A 12,148-nucleotide genomic window follows, 5' to 3' on the forward strand; every position below is an offset into this window, starting at 1 on the left:
CTCTCAGTAGGGTGAAAGCTTTATTAACGGCCGTCACTACGGTAATTAATTGTCTTGTGAATGACAGGAAGACCATTAGCTCCACAGGAAGTGGACCAAAGCGCAGCGGTCGCCAGCAGCTACCGTGGAGACTGTGTGTGTGTGTGTGTGTGCGTGTGTCTGTGTGTGTGTGTGTTTGGGATAAAGGCCAAGTGTGGCTGTGTGTCTCTCAGCAAACCCTCGACATTTAACCAAGCACATCAGCCATCGGCTGCACTAGAAACACCCAAATGAGCACAACGGCCCAGACACACCATCACACACCAAACAAACTTTATTTATTAAGCAGATTTCATGTGGAAGACTTGATGTTTCCACACATGTGATTATGTGATCCATTGTGATGCTTAGATCAGTGATTTGTAGGTTTGGAATTAAACATTTATTACCAGGAAACAGCAGGAAAATCGAATCAAAGATTCCTCTTCCAGGAACACCTGTCTCTCTGATACACAGGATCTGTCCCAGCAGCAGCAGACAGGCTGCAACTGTTTCCACCTTATGAGTGCTTGTGCTTTTCATCATGGTGAAATGTGGCCCTGGAGTCCACTGCTGCAGCACGAACTACAGCCGAGGCTATTCTGAACGCTCCGCCATATGTTTATATGTCTGTATGCAGATTTTCAATCATAAAACCTTTAAAAGTGCGGAGCTGAGATCAAAATTAAGGCTCATGTTAAGGAAGCGTGTGAGTACTGAGTGCTACTGAGTCCCAGATATACATGTAATGTTTTTGCAACCCGATATATGGGGTATTTATCGGGTGTATTACAATTGTTTTGGGTTTTTTTCCAGTGACGGTGTTTCTGTTATCAGTTTGTAAATTGGTCTCCAGCTTTTCTTATGATATTGCTTTGACCAAATTCAGCTTGGATCCTTTTTACTGTCAGTGATTGATGAAAACTGTGAGGTGAGAGTTTGACTGAAGTGGAGCGTGCTGCACAAGTCTGAGAGAAAGTTTGTTACTCTTACCTGCGCTTAGGCTACAATTCATCGTAGTTACAGCTTTACCATTTAAATGTTTAGAACGTTTTACTTTCATGGGATTAAAAACCGCCAAACACGCCATTTTGGAAAGCAAACGCTGACACAGACTCACATGAGCTTTTCAACATTTTCTATGACATTGTACAGACTGTTCCAGAGGAGGAACATATTTACATATTAAACATAAAAAAGGTATGTCCCAATTCGAAGGCTGCTCCAAATGCATCCTCCTTTTCCCCAGATTTGAAGGATGGGTCGGGTGTATCCCAGAATTCATAGCGCGGCCCAGCCAATTCCAGTTTCCAACAATGGCGGCAGCTACTTAGTTTTAATATTACTCTTATTACTCTGTCTGGGTCACAAAATAAACGTTTAACATGCTTCCTGACAATATTCTAAAAATGTTTTCTAAAAGGGAACGGGGAATTAAATTTAAAACATCCTCGTATCCGTACGACATTAAAAAGTTTTTGCATCTCTGTGTGTGGAGTGAAGCTGTGGAACAGACTAAGTAAAGATATGAAGCAACGTCCGAGCATGGCACAGTTTAAAAAGCGGTTTAAGGAGATGGTTTTTACAGGGTACAGGGAAGAGGTAGAGATTTGATAGGGTGTTCTTGTCTAATATTTTCATGTGTGTGCGGGTGCACAGGTATGTTGGTATGGGTATATATATATTTGTAGGTTGTGTATCCTTTGAGGTGTTACTGGGGTTATTGAAAATGTGTATATGTGTGTATGTGTATATACGTATGTATGATAGATAGAAACATATATGTATATATATATATATAAAAAAAAGAATAATAATAAAAAAAATACACATGACATATAATGTAATTGTAAGGAGGTATTTCTGTAGTCTATTGATTACTAGATCGTGGAAAAGGGGTGGGATTAAATAAGCTTATGCTTCTTCCTGCTCCTTTTTGAACATGAAAGTTATTTGTAGTTGTTTTTGCTCGTTTTCTTTTTGTTTTGCTTTGTTCATTTGTCTCTTTTAATTCTATGTTGTTGTACTTTTTTTAACATGTTCAAAATAAAGATTCAATCAATCAATCAAACATATTTTCAGGCGAGAACGTAGCTGTGTAAACTTCAAATATCTGCTCGGTTTATCAAGACATCACATATTTGTAAAAGTCCCATTTCTGTCTCGGTCTTCGGAGGACCCGGCCCACGTAGACGGCGAAGGCCGGGTCCTCCGAAGCATGCGGCCTATGAGTTGGGACATAGCTAATGTTTCAGTTAAGGTCACTGCGAATGATCCCAAAGCTCAAGTTGCAGAATGTTTTGCGTACTCTTGAGTCTATACGATGCCACAAAAAGGGGACGTCCCCAATGTCGCCATCACATCTCTAACTGTGAGCGCTGAACCTCCACCTGCTCTTCCAACCTCCTGTAAATAAGTAAATAAGTAAATGGTTCTTAGAAAGAGAAGGGAGGTATAATTTTAGAGGGAAGTGGAATTTAAAATTACAAAGAGTAAGAACAACATTGAAAAGGATGTCTATTTCAATAGCGGGAGTTAAATTCTGGAATGCGTTAAAAGAAGAAATAAAGGTCAGTAGTGATATAAACCAGTTTAAAATTAAAAAAAAAAAAATATATATATATAAATAAATATAAGAATGAAGAAAATGCAATTAACCCAAGACAGCAGTCAAACTGATGTTTATTTTCTTCTGCAAATTAGCAAATCTAAATATAGTTTTAGTTGAACATGAGAAAATATTTTTTTGTGATGTTATGTTCTAAGTTGAAGGCTTTGTAACGTTTTTGTTGTTCAAATTTAGATGATGAGGATGTAAACCTGAGGGGGCTAAATAAGTATATACTTCTGCCTACTCCTTTTCAAACAACTGCATGGAATGATTTTATGAAACGTTGGTGAATGTATATGTTTGAAATAAAGAACTGAACTGTTTGTGAGGAGCAGCCAGTTTAGAGAAAGTTGGCTTAAAGGGGGAGGAGCCAATATGTCTCGTTACAGAAAGAGGACGAACTGAGGAGCCAGTAAAAGCCGTAATGATAATTATGATTATTAATCATGCAAAGCGTCTCTACCTATAGCCTTAGCAGACTGTATTTTATATGGATGCAGCGAAGGCTTCGAGGCTTCGAGGCAGAGCCGTCTTCTTGCATCTGTATTGCCTCAGCTGCAACAGCGCCAGCGTTGGCCTGTCAGAGGCCGAGCTCATGAGCACCACGGTCCTTGATTAAACTAACGTCCACTTCACAGGACTCAGAGAATTTTGCTGCTTTCTATATTTCTCTGCACTGGAGATCAACAGACGAGTCCCGTCTCACACAGTCAAACCTCTTATTTTATTCTCCTTTTAGCATGTTTACACAGCGTGTGGGGTTTAGCTCAGGGTGAGGTTATATTTTGAGGGTAAAAGAAAACACAAAATCGCACAACTGAATCAATGGAACTAAATCTACACACATCTCCTTCGTTCGTTCTCGTGCACGTTCTTGTTCCTGGTCTATGCACCGACTGTGACAACTCCAGAAAGCGGCTGCTTGTTTCCTGCACAGCTTCGCCTTATCTCTCCTCTTTTAGTCTTGCAGTTATCGCACAAATACTCTCTTATTCTGCACCGAGTCTACAAAGGCGGCTCTTTTATTGCACTGAAGTGTGATTTGTAAGCTTACATGCTATATAAACACTGAGCTTATCATTAGCAGAGTCTGGGAAACAGAAAGGATTGGCTTTTGTGGCCTAGTGTTTTCAGCTATTATCATCAACATATCATCAGCTTTTAAATTATCTTAGCAAACTGTGTTTTCACTTATGTTCTGCAAACACACAGTGATCATTAGCAAAATGATTATTGGGTGTTTCGGTGGCTTTTAGAGCTTTTACTCTGAGAACAGCTGCCTGCTGCAGTTATAAAAACAGCCAGAGTCAAAACACTAAGATGTGGGGGGGCAGAAAAACATGACCCGAGACTGAATCCAAGATCTGTGAAGTCCAAATCAGCTGCAGAACGAGCTGAGGCGACACCTGAATACTGCCAAGACATCATTTAATTAAAATACTGACTTTAAGCACACAAGAGGAGACAGGTAGGAAAGTCCCTCTGATGAAAACGTGCACCACTAAATTCCACATGCAGAGATTAGCTGTTTTCACACGTGCACCTTAACATCTGTACACATTACTCAGTCGTGCTGCATTCAAGGTCCAAAGACAGCGCACTAAAATGTTCTTGTGGTTTAATAAAATGAATTTTAATGCAGAAAAGGTACAAAATTTATCAGAATTAAAGGATGTTCACAGTTGTTAGTGGGCGTCACATCTGCTTCCTCCTCCTTCTCTATTCAGTTAGCTCATGTAAACTCCACTGAGCGTTTCCAATAATGCAAATGAGCTGAAAGTGGACGACATCCCCCACGAGTCAAGGGTGGAAATCTGAAGTCTGTTTGAATTTCTAATAAAATTAAAGCCTGCATCATCCACAAGGATTCAACAAAATATGGAATCTTAAATTGATAAGGCTGCTGCTGTTTTTGTTCCCAGGTTTTTGTGTTATTGTGGAGTTCTAGTTTACATTTAGATTTTATTGTTATTCCCCTTCTGGTTTTAGTGTCATCAGTGTTTCCCTGACTTCGCCTCTGTCCTGTCTTAATCCGGTCTTTAAGTCTGACGTCATTCGCCGTTTCCAGGTCCGAACTGCGCTTCAGGTCCCAAAGTCAAACGAACGCTGCGGCATCACTGAGAGTTACAAACTGTCTAAATTCTTTCATCATGAATAAAATGATCCCCACACTCCCTAGCAGATCGTTACATGGAGAAACCTTTGGAATACAAGCATGCTGATCCACACAGGTGTTCACAGACACAAACTACACCTTTCTTGGCAGCTGCCTCAAAGCACATTGTGCGCTGTCTATCTTGCGTGCTGCACAATATCGTTTAATATTTAGTATCTACTGTTATCTACTGCTAGCTAGTTTATTGTGATGGTGCTGTTTTTATTATGTTGCTCTTTTTTTGTTTGCTTTCTCTTGGTTTTTTTTCTCCATACAGGTGATCCAGGTGTTTTGTTTGTTTTTCTTTCTTCCCCCCTTCCTCACCGTCTCTTCTCCCCTCTGGTTTTCTTTCTCTCCCTCTCTTTCTTTCATTCTTTCTCCCTGTCCTATCCCCCAGTCATGTCTGTCCCGTTTGTAGCAACCAAAAATAAAATAAATACATAATTATAATAAAGGTCAATCAAATGAACCAATATGGCAAGGCCATGATGATCCACTTGGTAAAATAAATCCACTTGGCATATTTCTTGGCCTTAAGACAACAATTCTGATGCTAAAGATCCAAACGGGACACAAAAAATAAAAAATAAAAGAATAAAATGATCAGTGTTGCTGCTTTACCAGGTGTAAAAATCAAGTAGCTTGCTAACCTAAACATAGCATGTTCTGACTTCAAAATTCAAACGTACAGCTCTGCTATCACTTCCAACATAACTGAAGACAGAAAACTAAACATTAAAGCATTGAAACACGTTAAAAACACAACAGCTTTAATAAACGCAGAGTAGTTTGCATCTGGAAGCAGAGTTCATACGTCAACAACATGATAAGGTCATTTCTCGTCACCTTCTGTCTTTGTTCTCTGATCCTACAAATATTTATTTTATCTTCTCGTGTCTGAATTTCCTCATTTCTGATCGTCTGCCCCACCTTAGGCTACGTTCACTCTGCAGGTCTTGATGCTCAATTCCGATTTTTTGTTCAAATCTGATCATTTGTCTGCTCGTTCACACTACAAATAAAATGCGACAGCAAACGTGCTCTAGTGTGAACGCTCAAAGTGACCCGCATGCGCAAAAGAAGACGTCACACACAATGCGCTCTGTTTAGACCCAGAGCAACAGTATTGTTTGACTGATGGCCGTTAATATAAAGACTTCAGACTTCACGTTTCCCAATTTTTGCTTTAAGTTATTTTGTTATTTACATAATAATGTAAATAACCTAATAATGATCCTTATTGCTGTTTTAGAGGAGCGCTGCTTCAAAGGATAGTTGCAGATTTCTGTCAGAATCTGCAGATTATACAGTACAAATAAAATGTTCACGTTTCTCCAACGCTGTCTTCCCAACAGTTTCACTGGATGGCCAGGAAGCGTTCGCGATGTCTTCTCCCGCGCTGATAATTGGCGTCTGTCTTGTTTCGGTGACGTAAAAAACAGATTTAATGCGACCTGACCGTTCAAACAGCAGCTTTCTAAAACATCGGATATGTATCGGATTCAGGACCACATACGAAAGTGACCCAGATCAAATTTGAAAATATCGGATTTGTGCCATTCATACTGTCAGACCATGATCGGATATGGGTCACAGTGTGAACATAGCCTTTGTCATCTCCACCTGTGTCTCATTGTGTTACAAGTTCTCTGCTTGCTGGTTAACAGCATTGTTCTTCTCCTTTCATCACTCTTCTCTTCACCATCCACAGAACAATCCATTACAGTTCTATAATTCATATTTTAGTAATTAGCCAGAAAACCTTTTGCCCCGGAGAAACATGCATATATTAGCAAAAAGGTGTTTTTCCACTTAAAGCTGATAACTAAGCTGCTGTTCCATTTACATGAGAAGCTGTTCCTCGTTTAGAGGAATAAAGTAAAATCAGGAAGAAAAAGCAACAGAATGCAAAAACAATTTACTCACAGCCTGAAATGTGAAATTGTTAATTAAACGTCGTGTTGTCAGGTGAGTGAGAAAAACAGATAAGTAGTTGTCTGGTTCAGCTGTGCACTTTCTTTATTCTCCTCTTTCTGCTGACAATCCTAAATCCTCAGCTGCGGATGAAGAACATCAGAGCTGCTTCTCTTCGTCCTTTTCCCTCCCTCGCTCCGTCTTCCTCTCACACAGATGAAAAAGAGACCTTTACTCTGCGAGACACTTTAACCTGCTTGAATAAAGGTTAAATAAAGAATAATGAAATTTCAGCCTCCTCCTTCTCCTTTTTCCTCGATTGCTCTTTTCCCCTCACGACTCCCTCGTTCCCCCTCCCTCTCTCTCTTTAGTTTGCCTAATTGCCTGGTAATTAACATTAATTGCCAGGATTGGACGTTTTCATGTCAATTAAGTGGCTATTCATCTTCTATTAACCAATTAGCCAATCAGAGGTTGTTTCTGTCACCCGGTAATGACACCGAGCACCAATCACGTCAACGAGACGCCCAAACAACTCGATCCCGGCTCGCTATCCTCTCCACTAACGAGATAACAAGCAGACTGAGAGCAGCTCGGCTCGTTAGCGACACAAGTGATCTGTTACTCGGTGGCAGGTGGAAACTGACTGCTGGATCCACATTACACAGCAAACTAACTGCTCTGTCTGCTGAAACACTCCACTCCTTACTTCCCTCTTTGTTTATTTAGCGCTTACTTGTGTGCAGCTTGAAACAATCATACCTTTTGATGTGACGGGCTTTTAACGGCGACATATTCTGCTCTCTTCCAACTCCAGATTTTTATTCTGGGACACTGAAGTAGCTTTGTTAAACAACAATCTTTCTTTTTTTCGTCTGGCTCTTTGCACAGCTTTAAACAGGCCATCCATCCATCGCCTCTTATCTAGGCCTGCGTCTTGGTGGCAGCAGTCTAAGCAGAAACAGTCACATATCCCCTTTTCTGGCCACCTTCACCAGCTCTTCCGAGGATACTCCGAGCTGTTCCCGAGCCAGCTGAGAACAATAATCACTCCAGCATGTTCTGGGTCTGCCCTCCTCCCAGTCTGACATGCACTAAGCACCTTACCTAGGAGATGCGGCATCACATGCCAGAAACACCTTTGCCAGAGGATAAAGGACTTGCCCAGTGTCCCACAACTACTCCTGTATCCAATCCTCAGTTTGATCAATGGAGGACTATGATGCTGTGGAAGTTGGGACACATCCTCGGATCTCTTTCTTAAACAAAGGACCACCACAGTCTGCTAATCCAACGGCATTGTCTCTGACTTTTAAGGAGGTCACTCTCATTACCGAAGCCATGACAGAGTGTGTGCTTATTTTCTTACTACTGCCTACTACTGATTGGACAGTACTTGCTCAGCGCTGCCTTTTCTTACTCTGCCTCACAGAAAAATCCCACCTTCTACCACTGGCAGCACTAATCTCAGAAAACACACATTCATTTCCTCATCTTTAGCTGTTAACATCTGATCATCTCATAAAAATAAACCAGTGGTCCTTCACATCTTCTGTGTCCAAACTATTATCAACGATGAGATCTCCCTGAAGCAGTGTTTCCTCACCTTTTGGAGCTACGGCACATTAGAAAAATCCCACGGCACACACCAAACAAAAATCCCACAAAAAGCATGGCTCGCTTTGTCCACAGTTTACCATTTTTGCTTTCTTCTAACCAGTACTCATGCCAGGGCTTTCATCTGGGTCGGGATTTTCTCCAGGACCAGGTCAGACTGACTACTTTTTCTTTTCAAATATTTATCTATTGCCATTATGCGCTGTGTTGTCACATGACTATGTAATTTCTTCGTCTTTTGTACTGCCCTCTAGTGGAAGAGAATGTAATTCTGCAAGTTACTCACGCAGTCGCTCAGAGCAGCGGTCGATGATAAAAACCGATAAAAACCATAAATTTCACACCCGGGCCTCAACTCTTGCGGCCCGGAACCAAACGACTCCGGTCCGTGGCCCGGGGTGGGGACCGCTGCTTAGATTACCAATCAGGTGAAAGCAGATAATCTTCCACGGCACACCTGAACAATGTGCCGTGGAACAGTGGTTGGGAAACCTAAAGCATATCCCTGCTTTATGTTGCTTCTGCACACTTATAATATGTAAAATAAACTTCCTGTTATATTTAACAAGACCTTAAACTATGGATTTGTTCATGTTACGACTAAGTTGTGTTTCTTTGAAGCAGGTGTCTGACTCATGCAGATGACACTGGGACTGTAGAGAAAATCCAAATATGTTGTTGGTTTTTGTTTTTAAATCAAAAACATTCTTCGTTTTATTTTCACGCGTTGACTAATTGGGTCGAATCCCTTTAACTGATATCTGCAGCAGTTTTTCTCAGTATTTGTTTCCTGAGATACTTTTTCTTTGAACTGTTTTGTCCAGTTTCTGCAAGTTCATTATTTTGTGAACACGTCTTGTGGTTCTTCTGGCTCAATAAAAATGTGTTCTCAAAAAAAGCTGAGAAAACAAGAAGAAACTTGAAAGCATGCAGTACGAACGTTGTGCTGCTTCCTGGTTTTGTTGCCTTTTCCACATGCCTCACATGCTTGAAAAACTTCAGCACTTAGATCAGAAAATGGAGAAACATCCGAGTTTAAACAACATTCGGGCTTAGCTCGTCTGACTGAAAACACCTCTCAGGAGCCGACTCTTAAATCCCATCAGTCACAGAGTCCTTGAATGCATCAGCAAGGACAGACTTAAACACGATGTGTGTGTATGTGTGTGTGCGCTTCCACCCTTCACTGTTGACCTGAAGCTTTACTGTTGTTTACTGAACCATGTAATGACAGAGGGAGCAGCTCTGACCTCCATCACTGCTCCATCCTGTAGAAGAAACTGTCTGATTTAGACACACTGTCAGCTAACAGGTCTCTATAAATACCCAGTATACCCAACTATAAATTAATGAAGAAATGGCTGAAGACTAATAGACACTAGAGGAATATATCTATTAACATTTGAAGATGACTAGGTGTGAGAAAACCTCTTTTTTGGTTCACTGAAAGAACAGAAGGGAAATCCAGAGGTGTTGTGTTATTTGTTTAAGCAATGACGCTCAACAAAAATGCACCAGCTCGTGTGAGTTTGAGTTATAAGTCATTTTGAAGGTTATGGAGTCATCCGTCCTACAGCGGCAGGTTTACAAGCGTCAGTCAACTATAACCGACCAAATGATCTAATATTAGACCGACTTCATGAATCGATCATCTGTCCTTCAAGCCTGTCTGACCAGCTTCATCAGCCGCTACATGCCCCTCCCATCCCGGTACTCTCCATCAGTGCACGTTTCTCTGATTCTCCTTTCTTCGTAGCTCAAACGATTAAAACAACTCGAGTCTAATTAACTTTTACTGGTTCAGCTGATCAAAAAAGGCCTTTCATCTTTAGCCTACTCAACCAATAAGTAGCTTACTTTAGACTAAACGAGGAGAAAGGACTAACAGCACCTTTTAAACTCTTGGCAACTTTGCAAGATCAAATTGTTATCAAGATTTTCTTGCCTGACACAAAATATAAAGGTGGATTGTGTTTTTCCTGCTATTTAGTGATAATTTGTTCAGCTAAATGGACACACTTTTTTTTAAAGAAAAGGAATCCAGTCTAATTAACCCATTTTCTATGAAAAAAGGAGGCAGATCCTCGTTCCAGTGAACTCTGGCAGCACTGCACCTCTGGCAAAATCCGTCAGAGAGCCAAGAATTAGAGCCGTCACAGACGACGAGCTCTGAAACACAGAGTGGGAAACTGTCAGAGAAAATGAGTCAGAGAGAAGAGTCTGACAGCAGAGAGCGAGAGTCTGCGACTTAGACGAGAAACACTATTGTGGGTTTCGTGTGTTTCACGTTTCACGTCTAGCAGAGAGAAGACTTCAGTGAGGATAACGTTCTTCCTCTAAAAGAAGAAAAGACAACTGCCGTGGGGGTGGCCAGCATGAAACAACGACTTCCACTGGGATGGTTTTATTTTTACTGTTAATTAAGGTCACAAAATGGTCACAATTAATCATTGCTGTTGCGCTATTAACCTCCTCACATCCACCTGAGAGTTAGGCAAGTGGAAATATCTCACTAATTACCTTTATTTAGGTCCAGTGTCGTCAAACGCAATGATGGAGCCGGAGGCTAACGAGAAAACAGGAACCTGAGATTTGAGGTCCAGTTGAAGAAGAACAGATCCTGTTATGAAGGATGTGTTTTCTTGGTTGTGCTACATTTGTTTGCTGTTTGGCCTTGGCTCACCATGGGCAGTAAGTTCAAATCCTGCTTTTTTCCCATCTCTTGATCAATAAAACGTATATTAACTTTGACAAGTGGTTCTTGTGGCTCCTTGGGACTTGGGGAAGATGGACGTCTTCCATGTTGTGTCTTGGCCCCGTGAATTAAAGCCCAAATGGGTCAATCAAAAAAACAAAAACCAACACATGGCCTGAAACTCGACACAGTGAGAGTTAGGCACATTGAGTGGTTAGAGTTCGAGTTAACCATTAGGACACCATAAGATAAAGGGAACGTCCATTTGAAGCAGTAGAGGTTATGCTTATAGAGGACTTATAGCTCTGCAATAGTCCACACTGTAAGTATGTCGTAATTGGAAACCCATCTGAAACCTTACACCGCACATTATTCCATACTCTAAACCTCAAGTGCACCTACTGCTGTATATATTGTACTGACCCAGCCCTCTTCTACGTCTACTTCTAATCGAACAGTAAAGTCATCTTGAAGAGCAAAAACTGCCACTGCCAAAATCTCAGAACAGTCTGCACTGGAATAACTGGTGGCAATCGTGTCGGCTACTAGCATAAATATGAAGTAAACGCAAAAGTATAAACAAAGTTTGAGAGGTTTGGGATAGAAAATTCTAGAAATTTGCCTATCAGTCAAACTCCAGGCCTCGAGGGCCGGTGCCCTGCAGGTTTTAGATCTCACCCTGGGTCAACACACCTGAATCAAATGATTAGTTCATTACCAGGCCTCTGGAGAACTTCAAGACATGTAGGTCGTGTCCAAATTCATGGGCTGCATCCTCCTGACGACCCGGCCTTCGCGGTCTACGTGGGCCGGGTCCTCAGAAGGTCGGGTAGGCCGGAAGTAAACGGCTGGGGAAATTGGACGGTCTAGCCTTCTGATTAGCGTCACCGCTGTCTTGGTGGAGTTTAATAAACTCGGCCGTCTGCTCCTTGCTATCTAAAATATAACAGGACTCTGGCGTAAATTCTTGACCGTCTCATACTTCTGTTTATTCAGTTTTCTGTTTGACGTTTATTCAGCTGTGTGAAAACCAAGGAGGAACCCACCCAGGGGATTAACAAAGTTTTATTTTATCTAATCTAATCTAATAACTTTAATCTCAGCCAAACCGATTTACTCACGAACAACCAAACACTGA

The 12,148-nt window shown here is 41.2% G+C and overlaps 1 protein-coding gene across 3 annotated transcripts in view; it reads right to left on the reverse strand.

Annotated features, from left to right (window-relative positions):
* plxna3 (plexin A3) overlaps positions 1–12,148 on the reverse strand; it is a 157,530-nt gene that overhangs the window by 38,313 nt on the left and 107,069 nt on the right. The window lies entirely within an intron of this gene.

Source organism: Neolamprologus brichardi, chromosome 20, assembly GCF_056152115.1.
Source record: "Neolamprologus brichardi isolate AB-2024 chromosome 20, ASM5615211v1, whole genome shotgun sequence".
Taxonomy (NCBI): domain Eukaryota; kingdom Metazoa; phylum Chordata; class Actinopteri; order Cichliformes; family Cichlidae; genus Neolamprologus; species Neolamprologus brichardi.